Source organism: Molossus molossus, unplaced genomic scaffold, assembly GCF_014108415.1.
Source record: "Molossus molossus isolate mMolMol1 unplaced genomic scaffold, mMolMol1.p scaffold_m16_p_11, whole genome shotgun sequence".
Taxonomy (NCBI): domain Eukaryota; kingdom Metazoa; phylum Chordata; class Mammalia; order Chiroptera; family Molossidae; genus Molossus; species Molossus molossus.
The window spans coordinates 101,402,736-101,419,592 of NW_023425346.1; the positions used below are offsets into that span (position 1 = coordinate 101,402,736).

General features: G+C 43.1%; 1 protein-coding gene across 1 annotated transcript in view; it reads left to right on the forward strand.

Annotated features, from left to right (window-relative positions):
* The first annotated feature begins 662 nt into the window (after window positions 1–662).
* Window positions 663–16,857, forward strand: part of DIS3L2 (DIS3 like 3'-5' exoribonuclease 2) — a 340,082-nt gene continuing 323,887 nt past the window's right edge. Inside the window, exon 1 of the mRNA XM_036253315.1 lies at window positions 663–724. The gene's annotated coding sequence lies outside the window, so the exon portion shown is untranslated. The remainder of the gene's footprint in view (window positions 725–16,857) is intronic.

Consider the following 16,857-nt stretch of genomic DNA (forward strand, 5'->3'; position numbering starts at 1 on the left):
TGGCTGCTGTTTGGAGGTTCCTCATCCTTTGTTCACACCCACAATGTTTCCTTCGCCAGGTTCCACCCTCGGCCATTCTTTCTTCTCTAGGCACGTCCCTGCGTGCACCACACTGGCCTTTTCGTGGGGGTCTCCCCTGAGCCTACTCTGACCTGAAGCACTTTCTCCCTTACCCTTTTTATGGATGTCTCCACCATCAGCGTTCCCCACCTTGGGTCTGGATAGGCCCCCTCGGGCAGGCTCAGGGAGTTGTTTTCACTTGGCCAGCCTGGCATTCGGAGGGCAGGGACCTCGCCTGGGTCGCCTCCTCTGTATCCCCAGTGCCAGCCCTGCCCCTAGCCCTGAGCAGGCGTCGTGGAGTAAAACCCTGTCATCGGAAAGGGGGCCAGAGCGGGTGAGACGCCCCAAGACTGGCGGCGCCTGCGGGGTGAGGGTCGGCCCCAGTTCCGAGGGCCTGGGCAGAAAGGCCCGGTCCCAGAGGCCGCCTCGCTAGAGCCACCGGCTACCACCCGGCGCCGCCGCGGGGGCTCCCGCCCGGACCCCGCCGCCGCGGAGCCGCAGAGCCGCGGAGCCGCAGACCCCCGCCTCCGCCGCGCACGCCCGCGCCTGCGCTCGCGCCCGGGCCCTTCCGGCCTCCGTTGCGCTCTAGGGCGCCCGCGACCCGGAAGAGCATTCTCCTTAGCAACTGCGGGACCGCGGCGGCGCCGGCCTCCCGGGAGCTACGGTGAGGCCTCTCGTCCCCGCCCCGCGAGCCCACCTCGACCCCCGCCTCGACCTCTTCCCGAACCGGCCGGGTCTGGCCTGCGGGGCGTCCGTGGCCACTCGGGGGCACCTGTGGCGCCCCGGGCGAGCGCCCTCCGCCTCTGGCGTTTCCCGGGGCCCTGGCGTCGCCCCTGCCCGCCTCACGCCCCCCGCTCCCGGCAGACGCGGCCTCCGGGCCCCGGCTCCTCGCCGCCAGCCCTCCTCGTGGCCCGCGTGGTGCGCGGGGAGGAGACCGGCCGGACAGCCGGTGGCCGCGTTCTCCCGCGTCCTGGCGCGACGTTCGGGGCGGGCAGGCGCGGGGCGCCGCCGGAGCCGGAGGGCAGCCGCTCAGCCCTATTACTTCACGTCTGCCAGCCGCTTTGTCGATCGTGGAGACTCATTTAATTGAGTATTTTGTACCGGGCGTTTCCCCGGGAAATTAGCTTTCCAGTCTCCAGTGGTGTGCAGTTAGTGTTGTGTAGCTAAGATTTTGTATTTTCCAATTTTCTACGTGGGGAACTCTTCCCTGGGACTGAGTAGGTTTAGGAATTTGCTACGTTGAGGAAAGTAGGGACAGGTGTTGTTAATGTCTTTGATTTACATTTGAAAACAGACTCAAAACAAGCTGTCAAAATCCCAGCCCCCCCCCCCCCCCCGGAAATCCACAAACTGAAATGTATATGGAACTACTGTACAAGGGACTAAACCACTTCCCTTAACTGAGTATGAAGGAGTGGCAACGCTGTTGGATAATAACTTGTGTTTAATCCAATTATGATGGAGCCAAAACAGGCATATGAACAATTTTTGGGAATGACATTATTTGGGAATAAAAAAACAAGAGTTCGTATCTCAAAATTCTTTGCTCAAAACAGTATAATTTCATTTCAGGTCAGTAACTATTTATTGCCCTGGCTAGTGTGGCTCAGTGGTTAGAGCATAGTCAGCCGCATACTGGAGGGTCAAGGGTAGGGCGCTCAATACCTGGGTGCTCTCCCACCCTGGTGGAGACACATATGGGAGACCACCAATGGATGTGTCTCCTCACGTGGATGTTTCTCCCTCCTTCCCTTCCACTCTCTAAAAATCAGTGGAAAAATATCCTGGGGTGAGGATTCACACCCCCCCCCCCACGCCCCGCCAGCTATTAAGCACCTACAGTGTTATGTACACCTAAAAGGATACATGTAAGAAATGAGACTGCACACATTACATTTTAGGAAAACTATAAAATCACTTCTTTTTAAATGCAAAATCAGCCAGAGTAGAGATCAGTATGGGGCTGAGATTTCAGGAACATGTTTTGGATTATATCTCTGAAGTATAGATACTATTTTTCTCCTTTTTAAAATATAGATACAACCTATATTCATATTGGAGGGTGATGGAATCCTAAATAGTTTCTTTCTTTATATTCTTAAGTGTTTGGGAAATAGTCTCACCTGATATTTTGTAGTATTTATTTAAATTTTAAGGCCACTTGATTGCAGTATCTATTTCTTCCACTCTTAGTACAAATCTATTTGGCATTTTTTTTGTGTTTGAGACCTAATATAATGAGGCTAATAGAGAGTGCTTTGCCACTAGAGATTCTTTCCTGTGCTTCTGCAGTTGATCTTTTTTTACATAAGACACCACAGTTTAAGTAGAGTTACTTACTGTTTCATGTTTACTAGTCTTGTGAAATGTTGCTCTTTCTTCATTTGACAGGTATTTCCAGAATGCTTACTGTGTATCAGGAAATATTAAAAACAACAGTTACTCAGCAACTAATTGCTCTGCTTTACTTATGGTGTGTGTGTGTGTGTGTGTCTGTCTGTCTGTCTGTCTGTCTGTGTGTGTTTAAACTACCTACCTTGGATGCTTAGTATTTGCCTAGAGACACAGAAGGGCTAGAGAAATTTATACAGGTACACCTCATTTTATTTTGCTTTGTTTTATTGTGTATCACAGGTTTTGCATTTTTACAAATGGTAGGCAAGACCCTCCACCAGCAAAAAGCGGGTGACTCAGTTTATTGTGTGATTTGCTTTATTATGGTTGTCTGGAATTGAAACCACAATATCTCCAAGGTATGCCTGCATGTGCATCTGAATTGACTTATTTTTCTTTTTAAAGAGTTGAATAGGGCCCTGGCCGGTTTGGCTTAGCGGTTAGAGCGTCGGCCTGCAGTCCAGAGACCCGGGTTTGGTTCCGCTAAGGGCATGTACCTCAGTTGCAGTTTGTCCCCGGCCCTGGTTGGGTCCTGCGGTGGCAGCCACTCGATGTATCCCTTTCACATCGATGTTTATCCCTTTCCATCTCTCCCTCCCTCCCTCCCTCCCTCCCTCTCTGTCAGAATGGAAAATGGAAGAATGTCCTTGAGTGAGGATTAAAAACAAAAAACAAAAAACAAGTTGAATAGGGATTTTAGACTCAATTGCTTTTGGCATTCTCCAAAAATTCCTTTTGTGAAGATGCACACTCTTAAGGAGACCTAGTTGTTTCTTACAGGTTTCGTGCCCATTTATTCACTTAGTCAACAAATTGAGTGCTTACTTGGTACGAGGCATTATGCTTGGTCTAGGAAATGGGGGAGAGTGAGTGCATACAAGGTGCCTGTCCTCAGCAGATGATATCATATAATCACACGAATATAAAACTACAACTGTGACAAGTATTTGAATTAGGGAAGTCACAGAAGTGACATTGGACTGAAATATGAAGGATGCACAGGAAGGAAGAGTGTTCCAGTCAGAGCAACCAGTAAGGGCAAAGACTCTGTGATGTCACAGTTCATGAAGAGGCCTAACGAATTGCAGTGCAGTTCTAAGTATGGAGCAGGAAAAGTGTAGAAGAATCTGGTGGGAGAAGAGGCTGGAGAGGTGTCTTGGAGGGTGCCAGGCCTTGTAAGCCGGTTGAGGAGTTTTTCTTTATCTTTGGAGTAAAGAGAAGCCTATATATGGTTTTATTTAATGAATTTAGGTTGGATTATGGGTGGGGATGACACAATTAGATCATGTTTGAATAGTCTGCTTTGTATTTCTACTGTTGCTTAGTATTTGTATTGTCTTTTCTTTCCTTGTTTTTAAAAACATATGTCCTACTAGCAAGACATGTTCACGTTTTTTTTTTTTTTAATTTGGAGAAAAGGAATTTTAGGGATTAGGATTGGACACTAGAAGTTAGTTGATTTGAAATATTTTTGTGTTAGTGTGACCTCTAGGACACTAATTTCTGTGACTTCTTTTCATTTTTTGAACAGAATTTAATTTATTTTTGTTACAGATGTTTCTCCCTTTTCCCCCATTGACACTCTCCTTCTGTCCTGCCCCTCCTTCACAGCATTGTTGTGTGTGTCCATTGGTTATGTTTAAAAGCGTAAGTTCTTTGGTTTATCTCTTCCCTCCCCCCGTACCCCTCCTCTGAGGTTTGTCAGTCTGAACCCTACTTCTATGTTTCTGAGTCTATTTTGTTTATAAGCTTATTTTGTTCATTATATTCCACAAATAAGTGAGACTGTGTGATTCTTGTCTCTCTCTGACTGGCTTATTTCACTTAGCATAATACTCTCCAGGTCCCTCCATGTTGTCTCAAAGGATAAGAGATCTTTCTTACAGCTGCATAGTATTCCATTGTGTATATGTACCACAGCTTTTTTATCCACTCATTTACTGATGGACACTTGGACTGTTTCCAGATCTTAGCAATTGTAAATAGTGCTGCTATGAACGTAGGGGTGCATATATTCTTTCTGATTGGAGTTTCAAACTTGTTGGGATATATTCTTAAAAGTGGAATGTGGAACATCTGTAATACATTTTACATCCAACAATAAAGATTTGAAAAAAAAAAAAAAAAAGTGGGATCACTGGATCAAATGGCAGTTCAATTTTTTTTTTTTTTTTTTTAAATCCTCACCCAGGGGCATTTTTCCATTTTTTGCTCAGATAGAGTGGGAGGGGGGAGAGAGAGAGAGAGAGAAACATTGATGTGAAAAGGACACATCGAGTGGCTGCCTCCCGCATGACCCAACCAGGGCCGGGGACAAACTGCAACCGAGGTACATGCCCTTAGCGGGAACCGAACCCGGGTCTCTCTGGACCGCAGGCCGACGCTCTAACCGCTGAGCCAGACCGGCAAGGGCCAATTTTTATTTTTTGAAGAAACATCATATTGTTTTCCATAGTGGCCGCACCAGTCTGCATTCCCACCAGCAGTGTACTAGAGTCCCCTTTTCTCCACACCCTCGCCAGCACTTGTTTGAAGATTTGTTGATGGCAGCCATTCTGGTAGGTGTGAGGTGATACTTCATAGTTGTTTTAATTTGCATCTCTCTGATGATTAGTTATGTTGAGCATTTTTTTCTTTAAAAAATTTTATTTTGATCCTCACTTGAGGATATTTTTCTATTTATCTTCAGATAGAGTGGGAAGATGGGAGAGAGAGAGAGAGGGAGAGAGAGAGAGAAATATCAACATGAGAGGGACACATTGACTGGTTGCTTTCTGCTCAACCCCGGCCCTGGTCGGGGACGTATCACAACTTAGGTACATGCCCTGGACTGGAACTGAACCCGTGACCCCTTGGTCCACAGGTTGATGCTCTGACTGCTGAGCCAAACTGACCAGGGCCTCTGCCCATTTTTAATTGGATTATCTGTCTTTATATTTTAGAAATTCACCTCTTATCTGATGTATCGTTGGCAGTTATGCTGTCTCATATAGTGGGTTCCCTTTCCATTTTGATGCTTGTTTCTTTGGTATGCAGAAGCTTTTTAGTTTGATGTAATCCCCTGTATTAATTTTTTCCTTTGTTCCTCTTGCCTTAGGCGTTGTATCAGTGAAAATTCTGCTGCTAGTGATGTCTAAAATTTTGTTGCCTACATTTTCTTCTAGGATTTGTAGGGATTCACGAATCACATTTAAGTCTTTTATCCATTTTGAATTTATTCTTGTGTATGGTGTAAGTTGGTGGTCTAGTTTCTTTTTTTTTTTTTGCATGTAGCTGTCCAATTTTCCCAACACCACTTATTAAAGAGGCTGTTTTTATTCCATTGTACGCTCTTGCCAACTTTATCAAGTATTAATTGAACATAATGTCTTGGGTCAATTTCTGGGTTCTCTGTTCTGTTCTGTTAGTCTATATGCCTGTTCTTGTGCCAGTATCAGGCTGTTTTGATTACAGTGGCTTTGTAGTATAACCTGATATCCGGTATTGTGATCCCTCCTACCTTATTCTTCTTTTTCAAGATTTCTGTGGCTATTCGTGGTCTTTTTTTGGTTCCCTATAAACTTTTGGAGTGTTTGTTCTAGTTCTGTGAAATATGTTGTTTGCATTTTAATGGTGATTGCACTGCATCTATAGATTGCTTTGGGTAGTATGGACATTTTAAGGATGTCAGTTCTTCCAATCCATGAACAAGGTATATGCTTCCACTTTTTTATATCTTCCTTTATTTCTTTTTTCATTGTTTTGTAGTTTTGTGTGAACAGGTTCTTTACTTCCTTGGTTAAGTTTTTTCCTATATATCTTAATTTTTTTTGTTGCAAAGGTAAATGGGATTTTTTAAAATTTCTCTTTCTCTGTGTTCATTATTGCTGTATAAAATGCCAATGATTTCTGGATGTTGATTTTTAGATCCTGCTACTTTGCTGAATTAATTTATTAAATCTATTAGTTTTTTGATGGAGTCTTTAGAGTTTTCTGTGTACAGTATCATGTCATCTGTGAATAATGACAGTTTCACTTCTTCCTTTCCAATTTGGATCCCTTTTATTTTTTCTTCTTGTCTGATTGCTGTGGTGAAGACTTCCTATAGTATGTTAAATAAGAGTGGTGAAAGTGGACATCCTGTCTTGTTCCTGTTCTTAAGGGAAATGCTTTTTTTTGCCCATTGAGTATGATGTTGGCTGTAGGTTTGTCATACGTGACATTTATTATGTTGAGATATGATCCTTCTATTCCCACTTTGCTGAGAGTTTTTATCAAAAATGGATGCTGGATTTCGTCAAATGCTTTTTCAGTGTCTGTTGATATGATCACATAATTTTTATCTTTCATTTTGTTTATGTGATATATCACATTTATTGATTTACGAATATTGTACCAGCGTTGCATCCCTGGGATAAATCCCACTTGGTCATGGTGTATAATTTTTTAAATATATTGCTAGATTCGATTTACTAAGATTTTGTTGAGGATTTTGGCATCTGTGTTCATCAGGGATATTGGCCTGTTATTTTCTTTCTTTGTAGTGTCTTTATCTGCTTTTGGGATTAGGATTATGCTGGCCTCATAAAAAAGAGCTTGGAAGTCTTCCTTTCTCTTGAATTTTTTGGAGTAGTTTGAGGAGAATAGTTTGAATAGTTTGAATGTTTGGTAAAACTCCCCTGTGTAGCAGTCCGGGCCAGGGCCTTTGTTTGCTGGGATTTTATTGATTACTTCTATTTCCTTAATTGTTACTGGTTTTTTTAGGTTTTCTGACTCTTCCCAGCTGAGTTTTGGAATAGTATATGATTCTAAGAATTTGTCCATTTCACTTAGGTTGTCGAATTTGTTGGCATATAATTGTTCATAGTATTTTTCTTACAATCCTTTGTATTTCTGTGGTATCCATTGTTACTTCATCTCATTTGTTTCTGATTTTATTAATTTGGGTTCTCTCTCTTTGTATCTTGGTGAGTCTGGCTAAAAGTTGATCAGTCTTGTTTATCTTTTCAAAGAACCAGCTCTTGGTTTTATTAATCTTTTGTATTGTTTTTTTAGTCTCTATGTCATTTATATCTGCTCTAATTTTTATTATTCCCTTCCTTCTACTAACTCTGGGTTTTTCTTTTTGTTCTCTTTCTAAATCTTTAAGTTGTTGGTTTAGATAGTATGTTAGAAATTTTTCTTCTTTCTTGAGATAGGCCTGTATTTCTATGAACTTCCCTCTCAGGACTGCTTTTGCCATGTCCCATAGATTTTTTAATTGTTGTGTGTTCATTTTCATTAGTTTCCAGGAAGTTTTTGATTTATTTCTTGATCTCATTGGTAACCCATTTGTTGTTTAATAACATACTATTTAACCTCCATGTATTTAAATATTTTTGAGTGTTTTTGTTGTAATTGATTTCTAGTTTCATGCCATTGTGATCTGAGAAGATGCTTGATATGATTTCAATTTTCTTGAATTTGTAGAGACTTACTTTATGTCCTGACATGTGGTCCATCTTTGAGAATGTCCCGTGTGCATTTGAGAAGAATGTATATTCTTCAGCTTTGGGGTGAAATGTTCTGTATATATCAGTTAAGTCCAACTGATCTAGTTCATCATTTCAGGACTCTGTGTCCTTGTTTTTGTCTAGAAGATCTATCCAGTAGGGTGTTAAAGTCACCCACTATGATTGTATTGCTATTGATTCTCCCTTGAAGTCCTCCAGAAAATTTTAAATTTTGGTACTTTTATATTCGGTGCATATATGTTTTTCAGGGTTGTATCTTCTTGTTGGATTGATCCTTTTAATATTATGTAGTGACTTTCTTTGTCTCTTATTATGGCCCTTGTTTTGAAGTCTTTTTTATTATTATTATTATTTTTATTTATTTATTTTTTATCCTCACCCGAGGACATTTTTCCATTTTTTGTTCATATAGAGCGGGAGGGAGAGAGAGGAAGAGAGAGAGAGAGAGAAACATCGATGTGAAGGGACACATCGAGTGGCTGCCACCCTCACGACCAACCAGGGCCGGGGACAAACTGCAACCGAGGTACATGCCCTTAGCGGGAACCGAACCCGGGTCTCTCTGTACCGCAGGCCAACGCTCCAACCGCTGAGCCAAACCGGCCAGGGCGAAGTCTTTTTTATTAGATATGAATATCTAATTCATATCATCATTAACTACACCAGGTTTTTTTCATTTCCATTTGCCTGGAAATTTTTTTTCCATTCCTTCACTTTCATCCTGTGTGAGTCTTTTGTTATGCAGTGGGTCTCTTGTAGACAGCATATATATGGGTCGTGTTTTCTTATCCAACCAGCTACCCTATGTCTTTTGATTGGAACATTTAAGCCATTTACATTTTAGATTATTATTGATAGATACTTATTAGTTGCCATTTTTATTTTATGCCTGTGTTCTTCTCTCTCTATTTCTTCTTCTTACAACAGTCCCTTTAGCATTTCTTGCATTGCTGGTTTGGTGGTGGTAAATTTCTTTAGCTTTTTTTTTTTTAATCTGTAAAGCTCTTTATTTCACCTTCAATTTTGAATGATAGCCTTGCTGGATAGAGTAGACTTGGATTTAGACCCTTGCCTTTCATTACTTTGTATACTTTATGCCACTCCCTTCTGGCTTTGCAGTGTATCTATTGAGAAATCAGCTGACAGTCTAATGGGAGCTCCCTTGTAGGTAACTTTCTGTCTCTCTCTTGCTTCCTTTAAGAGTCTTTCTTTGTTTTTAATGTTTGCCATTTTAATTATGATGTGTCTAGCTGTGGGTGTTTTAGGGTTCATCTTGCTTGGTACTCTCTGTGTTTCCTGGACTTGTGTGACTTTGTCGACAACTTCACAAAATTAGAGAAGTTTTCTGTCATTATTTCTTCAAATAGGTTCTCTATTCCTTTCTCTTATTCTTTTCCTCTGGTACCCCTGTGATGTGAATGTTGTTATGTTTCGTATTGTCCCAAAGCTCCCTTAAACTCTCCTCCTGCTTTTTAATTTTTTTCCCCATTTGCTACTCTGTTTGGGTGTTTTTTTCTACTTTGTCTTCTAACTCACTGATTTGGTCTTCAGCTTCTTCTAAACTACTATTGAATCCTTCTAAGGTAATTTTCATATCAGCTATGTTATTCTTTATTTCCACTTGATTTTTATTCATAGCTTCTACCTCTTTTTTTATGCCTATGTAGTTCCCACTGAGTTTTTTATAATTCTAAGTTGCTTGTAGTTCTCACTAAATTGTTTGAGTGCCCTTAAAATCATTGCTTTGAATTCTTTATCTGACAAATTGTTTGCTTCCATTTCATGTAGTTCCTTTTCTGGTGATTCCTCCTTTCCTTTCATTTGGTGATTGTTTCTTTGTCTCACCATTTTAGCAGTCTGGTAGTTCCAGGCCTTGTGAGGGATGTTGGGATGTGTATGCAGGTCAGTGTGTATCAAATAAGGCTGCTGCACCTCCCAGACTGTTTTGGTGCATGGTGCCTCTTGCCTGCCATGAGTCCTGGAGGATTGACAACTGGTGGCTGGTATTGGTCTGTTGTGGTAGGTGCTTCTGGGGTGTGGGTCCAGCTGGTGTGCTGCTAGGTTGCGCTGCTGCCTGGTGGGGTTCAGCTCCTGATCAGTCGCTGCTGATGCTGCTGGGGGCGAGTGTCAGCTCCCGGTTGGTGCTGCTACGGCTGCTGCTGTTGTCAGGGGGTGCTGTCAGCTCCCAGTCCTCTGTTGCCATTGGGGGCTGAGGATACTCAGCTCCCAGGACTTGCTACTGCTAGGGGAAGGGCTCCACTCCAAATCCACTGCTGCAGTTGTCAGGGGTGGGTCTCTGCTGCTCGAGCCTTGCTGCTGCTTGGGCTAGGGCACTGCTCCTGATCAGCCTGCTGATGCTGCTGGGGATGGGTCTCAGCTGCCGATCTGCACTGCTGCTGCTGCCTGGAGATGGATGTCCACTCCTGAGCCTCTGTTGCTGGGGGTGTGTCTCGGCTCCCTAGCCTCAGTTGCTTTTGGGAGTGGGGCTCCACTCTTGCTCAGTCACTGCTGCTGTGGGGGAAGGTACTGAGCTCCCAAGCTGGTGCTACTGCTGCTGCTGTGGAGGATGGTGCTTGGCTGCTGAGCTGGCACTACTGTTACTGTGGGGTATGATGCTCGACTCCTGGCTCGTGGCTCCTGCAGCAGGCACCTTGACAGTGCCACTACTGTGTGCTGGTCCACATTGACACAGCGGGGTCCACTGGTCCAGTGGTGCAAGGTGCCCTGGTGGACTCAGGTTGCTCAGCCTTAGCCTCTCCCCACTGCCTCCTCCTAGAGAAGACCAAAGGATCTTCCAGAATGGCGGGCCTTCCAGCCGCACAGGGGGAAGTGCCCTGACAAGCCACTTAGCACGGTAGCCAGGTACTCCCTGGTCTACAGCACCAGAACCCTCTGCCCCACGTTTCTGCACTGCTTGAGGTTGCTTATTGACTCTCACGTCCACTTATACTCTCTCTTACACTCGCACACACTCACCCTCACTCTGGTCTTGCCTGCTGCCATCTTTTTTCTCCCTTTTCTTTTTTGTTTTAAAAAATATTTTTTCTTTGTTGATTTTAGAGAGAGAGAGAGAGAGAGAGGTAGAAACATCGATGAGAGAGAATATCGATGACCCCCTCACTGGGGATTTGGCCTACAACCTGGGCATGTGCCCTAACTGGGAATTGAATTGGTGACCTCTTGGTTCATGGGTCGACGCTCGACCACTGAGCCACACTGGACGGGCATCTCCCTTTTCTTTTTAATTGTGGTAATAAAAATATTAAATTTACCCTCTTAATTATTTTGCAGTATATAGTTCTTTGGTGTTAACTATATTTACATTGTTGCATAATAGATCTCTAGGACTTTGTCATCTTGCAAAATGGAAACTCTACCTATTTTTTTTTTTATCCTCACCCGAGGACATTTTTTCCATTTTTTTTGTTCAGATAGAGTGGGAGGGAGAGAGAGAGAGAGAGAGAGAGAGAAACATTGACGTGAAAGGGACACCGAGTGGCTGCCATCTGCACGACCCATCCAGGGCTGGGGACGAACTGCAACTGAGGTACATGCCCTTAGTAGGAACCGAACCCAGGTCTCTATGGACCGCAGGCTGACGCTCTAACCACTGAGCCAAACCGGCCAGGGCGAAAACTCTACCTATTGAACAACCAACTCCCCAATTCTCCTTCCCCTAGCTCCTGGCACCCACCCTATTACCTTCTGTTTCCATGATTTTGACTACTCTAGATATATAAGTAAAATCGTACAAGGTATGTTCATTTTCACCTTCATGCTCCTTCCCTGGAATATCCTTTCTTCTCTCATAGTCAATTTTAATCCTTCTAGTTCTTTAAGGCCCATTTCTTCTTCCTTGTTCTTCAACTTGGATTAATAGACCCAGAGTGGAATGGGCCTTAGAAATTTTCTTGGTGAGAAAATTGAGTCTTGTAAAAGTTTCAATGATTTGCTTAGGGACAGACATCTAATGAGTTGGGCAAATTTGGGACTAGAGCTCTAGTTTTTCAACTCCTGCGTGGGTGCCTTTTCTGCTTCAGCCTGCTTACATGTTGTGATTTACTGCTCTATTCTTTCTTTAAAAACTTTATTTATCTTTATTGTTGAAAGTATTACAGATATCCCTCCTTTATTCCCCCATTGACCACCTCCTTCTTATTCCTGCCCACGCCCTGCCTTCACCACACTATTGTCTGTGTCTATTGGTTATGCATATAAATTCTTTGGTTTATCTCTTCCTGCCCCTCCTTCCCCTTCCCTTTGAGGTTCCTCAGTCTAACAACTTAATCCTTTCTTAATCCTTTTACATTTTTCACCCATTCCCCAACCCTCATCCTATCTAGTAACCAAAAAAAGTTCTTCGTATGTATAAGTTTGTTTCTGTTCTGCTTGTTCTTTTGGTTTGTAAATTAAATTGTTGATAGATATGTATTTATTGCCATTTTATTCATATTTCTGATCTTTTTAAACAAGAAGACACTTCAACATTTCATATAATGCTGGTTTGGTTGTGATGAACTCCTTTAGCTTTTTCTTGTCTGGAAAACTCTTTATATGTCTATCGATTCTAAATAATAGCTTTGCAGGGTAGAGTAATCTTGGTTGTAGGTCCTTGCTTTTCATCACTTTGAATATTTCTTGCCTGCAAAGTATCTTTTAAGAAATCAGCTGATAGTCTTATGGAAGCTCCCTTGTAGGTAACTGCTTTTACAATTCTCTCCTTGTCTTGACCCTTTTGCTTATGATGTGTCTATGTGTGGGCCTCTTTGAGTTCATCTTGTTAGGAACTCCCTGTGCTTCCCGGACTTGTATGTCTGATTCTTTTACCAAGGTATGGAAGTTTTCTGTCATTATCTTTTCAAATAGGTTTTCAGTTTCTTGCTCTCTTTCTCTTCTCTTTCTGGCACCCCCATGATGTCAATGTTGGTACACTTGAAGTTGTCCCAGAGGCTCCTAACACTATTCTCATATTTTTGGATTCTTTTTTCCTTTTGCTGTTCTGTTTTTACTTCCTTATATTCCAAATAGATGGTTTTCTTCTCAGCTTCACCTACTCTACTAGTGATTCCCTGTAAATTAGTCTTTATTTCAGTTAGTGTATCTTTCATTTTTGACTGGTCTTTTTTATGCTCTTGAGGTCCTCACTAAGTTTCTTGAGCATCCTTATAACCAATGTTTTGAGCTCTGCATCATTTAGATTGCTTATCTTCATTTTATTTCATTTTCCTGGAGTTTTATTCTGTTCCTTCATTTGGAACTTGTTTCTTTGCCTCCTCATTTGGGCTGCGTCCCTGTGTTTGTTTCTATGTATTAGGTCGAGTTGCTCTGTCTCCTAGGCTTGGTAGGATGACCTGTGGTAGTAGGTGTCCTGTAGGGTCGAGTGGCACAGCCTCCCTGATCACCCCAGCTGGGCCCTTGAATTGTACCCCTCCTGTGGACTGTCCACCCTTCTGCTGTAATTGAGTCTTGATTGCTGTTGGCACATCAATGGGAGGGATTTACTCAGGCTGATCAGCTGCAAGGACTGGTTGTGCCCACTGACCTCTGAGTACCTTGGAGGATCAGTTGTACAGGGGCCCACCACACAGAGCAAGACTTACTTCAGCAGGGCTCTGGTACCCACTGAGTCCACTCCTTGAGTGTGTCCCTTGTGGAGGTGGTTGGATGGTGGTGCTTCAAGGTGATCTGAAGCTGTCCAACGGGTGTGTTGGCTCTGGGGCAAGGTCAGCCACTTGCCTGTGTTCTACCCGAGGCTACCAGGCATAGCTTACAAAGTGATCTGCAGATGGCTGCTTCTTGTGCTGGGCTTGGAGGTGCCCAGGCAATGCCAAGGCTGGCTGCTTCTAATGTCGGGTCTTGGCCACTTAGTGAGAGGTATGGGGCTCACTGAGGCCAGATGCTGCTTGTTTGAGATCATTTACAAAAATCTGAAGCAGGAGCCAAGATAGGCCAATCCTAAGGTAAAGCCATTGCAAATAGCTTGGGTGGGCTTGAAAGTTGGGTGGGGCAGGGCTTCAGGGAATCACCATGGTAGGCCAACAGTGTGAGCCAGGTTGCTAGAGTCCCAGATATGATACCCTTCTGCCTGCCCCTTGGGGGAAGGGCTCACCAAAGAAACAAAGGTATCGATAGCACTTCTGTCCAGGAGAAAACTGCCTCTCCAGCTCTGGCCCGATGACAAATAACTGTTCTTCCCTGTATGTCTCTGGTGCCTTTCAAGCTGCTCCCTCCCCTCCCCCAACGCTGGAGCCCAGAGGGAGCCAGTCCGAGTAAGTCCATGTGAGGACCCTTTTTAAAAAACATTTTTTTTCTTTATTGATTTTAGAGAGAGTGGAAGGGAGAGGGAGAAAAAGATAGAAACATTGATGAGAGAGAACATCGATGAGAGAGAACATAATTGGCTGCCTCCTGCATGCCCCGCACTGGGGATCTGGCCTACAACCTTGGCATGTGCCCCAATTGGGAATCAAACCAGCGACCTCTTGGTACATGGGTTGACGCTGAACCACTGAGCCACACCCGCCCGGCCATGTGAGGGCCCTTTAAGAGGAACTGTCTGGCACGCCAGAAGCTTCAGCCTCCCTCAGCCTCAATTCCTGCTGGTTTTTACAGATAGCAGTCATGGGGACTTCTCTTCCTGGCAGTGGAACCCTGAGCTGGGGTTCCTGATGTGGGACAGGACTCCTTACTCTTTAGGGAGGACTGTCACAGCTGAGGTATCCCTCTTGATTTTTTATTCACCACTGGTGGATGTGGGACCAGCCCATCCCCACTTCTGCCCCTCCTCCCAGTCTCAGTGTGGCAGCTTCTTTAATTTTGTAGTTGTAGGACTTCCCTTCAGCTTGATTTCAGGCAGTTCTGAAAGATGGTTGTCCTGTAGTTTAGTTGTAATTTTGATGTGGTTGTGGGAGGAGGCGAGTACCTTGTTTTCTTATGCCACCATCTTAACTGGAAGTCTAGTGCTCTATTCTTCAGTTAAGTCAGAAGTACCTCTGAGGCACAGAACATTTTCCTATCTCCATAACATTATCCTAAAGCATATTAGGTACCTAGGAAATTTGTTCATGAATTGATTATCTTCAAGACTTTGTTGCCTTAAGAGTGACCCTACAGAAAATTTTGAATTGCATTGATTTTTTTTTTTTTTGTAATCCTTAACCTAGGATATTTTTCCATTGATTTTTTTTTAAGGGAGAGTGGAAGGGAAGGAAAGCAAGAGAGGGAGACAGATCTATTGGTTGCCTCCCACACGACCCCAACCCTGCCTGGGGATTGAACCTGCAACCCAGGTACGTGCCCTTGATCAGAATTGAACCCATGACCCTGCTGTCCATGGGCGATACTCTAACCGCTGAACTAAATAGCCAGGGCTTCATTGATTTTTAGATCTTTGATTATGTTAATCAAATTTACATTAGTCCCTCTGCAGTTCAATAATTCTTTCACTTTTGCAATCAGAGTTTAGGCTTTCTCACCTTTTCCTGACGCTTTCTATATTGCATGTATTTGTTTATGGCACACGTACTTGGGTTTCCTTGAAAATTTTGATGAAAATCTAATGAAAAAACAATCTGAAATGAAAAACTTGATGCATTAAACTTTTTAGGTTAGCTGACTTATTTTGAGGCAAAGGTTTAATGCTTCTGTGTGAGCTTTATTGCTGCTAAATATTTTGAAAAGAATCATATTTGTACTACTCTTTGTAGTGCTCATCTCAGACTGCCTATGGATCAGTTGATTTTGGGTATTGGAGATATGGCTCAATATTTTTAGGGCTAAAAAAGTGTAACAAAACATTTTCTTATGTGAGGAAGATTTGTAAACTTTTATTTTTAGTTTCCCCATTTATCCCAGACTTTGCTTTCCTGTAATGTATGACCAGCCTTATAGAATCCAACTTTTAGAATATCCTCCTATCTTAACCTTCAAGAAAGTTTTTTTGTTTTATATGGGGAATTAGTGTGAGAAATAAAGTTCATTTCACTCAAAAACTACTGAGCCACATGTGCACATCAAACTGTGGGCCTGGAATGGGTCCATAGATCCCTCTGAGGTCTAGCCATCTAAACCATTGTCGGTGATGTCCGGGAGACTTGGCCAGAATTCTTGTTGTCTTGATTAGACTGAGGGTGGTGGTGGAACTACACGAAAAATGCTCCTTTGCATCATGTGACAGGAAATAGAAAGATTTGACAATGAGGATTTTTCAGATAGTTTTTTTTGGAACCATAGCAAGAACTTGATGCCCAAGAACTTGGTACCCCAGAGTTGCAATTATGTGATTAACTCTTGTGTTGAGGCTAGAATTGGTCAAGTTTAGTCAGCTGCTACTCCAAAAAAAAAAAAGCTACATTTCCCCCTCTATATTTAAAATGATGGTGTATTGTGGGAATTATAATTGATGGATCCCCTCCTATGTGTCCAGTAACTCACATACATTGTGTCATTTTTTTTTTAAATCCTCACCTGAAGACATTTTTCGATATTTTATTCAGATAGAGTGGGAGGAAGAGAGAGAGAGAGAAACATCGATGTGAAAGGGACACATCGGGTGGTCGCCACCCACATGACCCAACCAGGGCCAGGGACAAACTGCATATGTGCCCTTAGCAGGAACTGAACCTGGGTCTCGGACCGCGCAGGCTGTTGCTCTAACCGCTGAGCCAAACTGGCCAGGGTTGCGTTGTGTCATTTAATACCAGTATTTGTCTAATGAGAAAGTTGATTAGACTCTTATTGATAAAATTGAATCATAAGGCAATAAGTGTTAGAACCAAAGTATGGATTCATGCCTGTCTGATGCCAAAGCCCATATTCCTTTCATTACACTAAATCATGCTACTCCCCTATATCAGGTTCTGATTTCAGTATTTAGACTGGTCATGAGAACATAAACATAAATATTGTAGTA